The sequence below is a fragment of the Carassius gibelio genome, chromosome A22 (genome assembly GCF_023724105.1).
Source record: "Carassius gibelio isolate Cgi1373 ecotype wild population from Czech Republic chromosome A22, carGib1.2-hapl.c, whole genome shotgun sequence".
NCBI classification, from domain to species: Eukaryota; Metazoa; Chordata; class Actinopteri; order Cypriniformes; family Cyprinidae; genus Carassius; species Carassius gibelio.
In genome coordinates, this window is record NC_068392.1 from 22097161 (window position 1) to 22102160 (window position 5000).

At 32.2% G+C, this 5000-nt stretch overlaps 1 non-coding gene across 1 annotated transcript; it reads left to right on the forward strand.

The window, feature by feature from the left end:
* The first annotated feature begins 4607 nt into the window (after positions 1-4607).
* Positions 4608-4726, forward strand: LOC127943772 (5S ribosomal RNA). Its single transcript, XR_008149921.1, has one exon. It is a non-coding gene; the product is annotated as a 5S ribosomal RNA (ribosomal RNA).
* The last annotated feature ends 274 nt before the right edge of the window (positions 4727-5000 follow it).

The following is a 5000-nucleotide window of genomic DNA, read 5'->3' on the forward strand; positions in this document are numbered from 1 at the left end:
ATATTGATGAAGGACAAGGGGATGAAGGATTACCACAGAAGGAAACAGAAGGAGGAACAGACAACCAAGAGAAAGAAGAAGAAGAAGGAAAAAGTAATGATATGGATGAGGAACAAACAGTAGAACAGAATACTCAGTGGACAGAAATGGAAATATCGGACAGTTTTAAAAATCTTTTGGATAATGTGGAGAGTGATGGACAAGGAATGCATGATCAAAACAAAGAAATGGGCAGCGAAGAAGAAACAAGGATGGACAACATGGGAAAAGACAGAGGGGAGAGAGGACAAAGTAGAAGGAGAACATTAAAGGTAAAACCAAATGTGGAAAATGTAAGAAAAAAATTAATGACAAGGGGCCGAGTAAAAAGTGTAAACAGATATGAAGTGTTAAGAGTGCTGGAGGGAGAAGATAAAGAATAATGTTTTTTAGGTATTTATTTTTATTTCTTTTAATGGTTTTAAGTTGTGTTACTTTTAATGCAAGGGGACTAATGGACATGGGTAAATTTGAAAAGGTGAAAGAAATGTGTAAAAGAGAGGATGTGATTTTATTACAAGAAACTAACTGGAGGGAAGAGTACATGACTGAAATAAGGAAAAGGTGGAGTGGAGAGATTTTTTATAACAATGGTGATGGGAGGCTGGGAAGAGGAGTTGCGATTTTAATAAAAGAAAACTGTGGGGTATCATGTAAAACAATATATAGTGACGTAGATGGGAAATGTATTGCGGTTGAAATGGAGTATGAGGAGAAAAAAGTTATTGTAGTTAATATTCATGCACCGATTGTAGAGAATGAAAAGAAGGAATATTTTAATGTATTAAGAGATTTTTTAAAAAAGCATAAAGAAGTTATTATGATGGGTGATTTTAATACTGTTTTCAGTAAATTAGAAATGGGAGAGGGAATGGTTTTTAAAAATGATAAAGGAAGAAAAGAACTGAAATTATTAATGGAAGAAAATAATATGATTGATGTATGGAGAGAAAGAAATGAAAAAAAGAAAGAATATTCAAGGAGGCAATTAGTAGGGAATTTTATGTGTAAAACAAGGATTGATTTTATATTATGTACAAGGAACATTGAAGGTTTTATCGGTAACATTAAATATGAAGAATCAAGTTTAAGTGACCATAAACCAATTTTTATGCAAGTAGACTGGAGTTCAGTGAAAAGAGGGCCGGGTGTATGGGTTTTAAATGTAGAGGTTTTGAAGAATGAGGAGTATGTTTTAAGTATTAAAGAAATTATTGAAAAAGAAAAGGAGAATGAAATGTACAGTGAAGATAAAAGGATATGGTGGGAAAATGTTAAATATTTAGTTAAAAAATTCACAATAAAGTATTGCAAATTAATACAGATATGTAAGAGGAAGAAGGAGAGAGAAATAAGAGAAAATTTGGAAAAGGAATTAAATGAGAATGGGAAAGATATACAAAAAATAAAAGAATTGGAGGGAATATTGAAAGACATGGAAGAGAAAAAATATGAAGGTGCAAGACTAAGGAGTAAAGCTCAGTATACTGTGGAGGGTGAAAAATGTACAAAGTTTTTCTTTGATCTAGAAAAAATAAGAGGGAAAGCTGGAATGATTAAAGAAATAAGAGGAAAAAATGGTGTAGTGGTGGAAACAAATGAGGAAATATTAAAAGAAGTAAAAGCATATTATGAAAACCTGTTTAGCACTGAGGGGTTGAGGGAAGAAGAGAAATTGGAGTTACTAAATCAGATAAAAACAACAGTAGGAGAAGTAGATAAAAAAGAGTGTGATGAAGAGATAAGAGAAGAAGAGATAAAAAGAGCAATAAGTGAATTAAACAAAAATAAAAGTCCAGGTATAGATGGTTTGGGGAGTGAATTTTATATTGTTTTTAAAGATTTTTTAACCAGTATTTTAAAGGAAGTATATGAAGACATTTTTAAGAAGGAGGAAATGAACCAGAGAATGGGGATGGGATTAATAAAGTTAATATATAAAAGAAAAGGAGATAAAGTAGACCTAAAAAATTATAGACCAATTACAATGCTGAATACAGATCTGAAAATTTTAACAAAAGTTTTAGCCAATAGATTGAAAGAGGTAATGCCAACCATAATTAAAACAAATCAAGTGTATGGAGTAAAAGGGAAAGATATAGCAGATACAACTTTAAGTATAATAGATAGAATAAGATATATGAAAGAAAAGAACAAAAAAGGATATGTTATTAGTTTGGATTTTGAAAAGGCCTTTGATAGAGTGGAGCATGAATATTTATTTGGAATTTTAAGAAGGTACGGGTTTGGGGATAATTTTGTCAAGTGGATTACAATTTTATATAGGGGAGCAATAACAAGAATACAGTGTAATGGTTTTTTAACAGAATGTTTTAAAATTACTAGGTCATTAAGACAAGGATGTCCATTATCAGCGCTTTTATATTCTTTAGTTGCAGAACCATTGGGATTAGCTATTAAAATAGATGAAGACATAAGAGGGATAAACATTGAAGGAAGTGGGGGAAATGAAAAAATATTTCAATATGCGGATGACACAACAATAATAGTTAAAGATATAGAGAGTGTTAATAAAGTAATGGAAGTAGTACAGATGTTTTGTAGGGGATCAGGAGGAAAGTTAAATGAAGAAAAAACAACATATGTGAGATTTGGAGGAGTGACTGTTTTAACGGATTATTTTCATTTTAAAGAAACAAAAGAAATAAGGATTTTAGGTGTTCTAATGGGAAAAGACGAAAGGATTGTTAAAGAAAAAATGTGGGAAGAAATAGTAGGAGGAATTGAAAGAAGGTTAAATTTTTGGAAATTGAGGACATTAAGTTTAAAAGGGAAGGTTTTAATTTTAAATGTTTTAATGGTGTCAAAGTTGTGGTATGTTTTATATGTGACTGCTATGCCAATATGGGTGGAGAAAAGGTTGAAAAAATGTTTTTTAGATTTTTTATGGAATAGTAAACCGTCAAGAATTGCATATAGTACGTTAATAGGAGAAGCAGGGAAGGGAGGGATGGGATTAATTGATGTAGAACAGAGAAAAAATAGCTTAAGAATTAAAATAGTAAAAAAATATCTGGATGAGGGTCACAAAACAGCATGGAAAAGGACAATGGAGTATTTTTTAAACAAATGTGGGGATTTTAACATGGGGGATGGAATTTTATGGATGAAAACGAAGAATTGGATGACAGAAAGATTACCAGAGTTTTATAGAGAAATGTTTAGTGCCTGGGGAAAATTTTTAGACAGAGTAGAGTATGATCCACATGGGAGAGAAAACATTTTAAATCAACCTCTGTTTTTAAACAAAAACATTTTAAAACAAGACAAAGAAATGTTTTTAAAGAAATGGATGGATGTGGGGATAACAAGAGTGAGAGATGTTTTATATGAATTTAAAGAAGGATTTTTACCGACACAATTTATTGTGGATGCAATGGAGGAGGCAAAAGAAGATTACAGTGAACAAGAAATAAAAAATAAATATGAAATCATTAAAAATGCAATACCTAAAGAGTGGATTAAAAGAATAGAAAGTATGGAAGGAGAACCAAAAGAGAAATGTATTCATGTGAAATTAGGGGAAAAACTGTATGATTTTAAGGAATGTACTGTGAAAATGATTTATCGTGCTTTTAGAGATGATGTTTTTAAAGAGCCGATTGTAAATGGATACTGGGTGCAGAAATTCAAAGATTTAAAAAAAGAGTGTATATGGAGAAACATGACGGGGAAATGTGTTGAAACAAAATTGGAATGTTTGGAGTATTTTATAAGGCATAAAGTGGTTTTTACTGATGTTATTTTAAATAAAATAGGAATGGAAGAAAATGCTCTGTGTAAAGTGTGCCAGGAAGAGGAAGAGGGGATTTTACATATGTTTTTACATTGTAGAGAGCTAGAGGACTTTTTAAGGAAATGTAAATGTTTAATTAAAGATGTGGCTGAGGAGTGGGATGAAAATGTAATGGAATGGAACAGAGTTGTGATGTTTGGTTGGGAGAAAAAGTGTAAAAACAAAAGTTTTATTAATCTGTGTGTAATGCTAATGAAAAGTGCAATATGGGACAGAAGAACTGTGGCTAAAAAGGAAAAAATTGTGTTGGATGTTTGGAGTGTGTTTAAAAGAAAAACAGAATTATATATCGAAAGACTGTATGTGTACTTTAAAGGTGTGAATATGTTAGACTCTTTTTATGATGTTTTTACCCCACAAGTTTGTTGTGTTTTAAATGATTTAATGTGGAAGTTGCCAGAAAGTGGAAGAGTTTTTTAAATTATCTATGTAAATGAAAGATGTGTAATGTAGAGATGTGTAAAGACGATGTTCTGTATTTTCTATTGATTATTGTATTTTATTGATTGAAATACCAGGTGCTTTAAGCTTTTTGGAAATGTTTCACTTAGTATAAAATAATTTTGCTAAAAAATAGATTCAATGCCCGATCTCTGCATCTTAGCAGGTTTAGGTCTGGTTAGTACTTGGATGAGAGACTGCCTAGGAATACCAGGTGCTTTAAGCTTTTGGGTTTTCTTTGCTACTTATATAATGTACTGGCGATTAGATGGGCTGGTCTTTAAATAGCCCTCTCTTTGCAGCAGTCTTCGCTTACGGCCATACCAACCTGGCTATGCCCGATCTCGTCTGCTCTCGGAAGCTAAGCAGGTTTGGGCCTGGTTAGTACTTGGATGGGAGACTGCCTGGGAATACCAGGTGCTGTAAGCTTTTGGAAACTTTTCACTTAGTATATAATAATTTTGCCAAAAAATAGAGTCAATGCCCGATCTCTGAATATTAGCAGGTTTGGGCCTGGTTAGTACATGGATGAGAGACTGCCTGGGAATACCAGGTGCTTTAAACTTTTTGGAAAATTTCACGATTTATAAAATAATCTTGCAAAAAAAAAAAAAAAAAAAAAAAAAGAGTCAATGCCCGATCTCTGAATCTTAGCAGGTTTAGGTCTTTTGAGTACTTGGATGAGAAACTGCCTAGGAATACC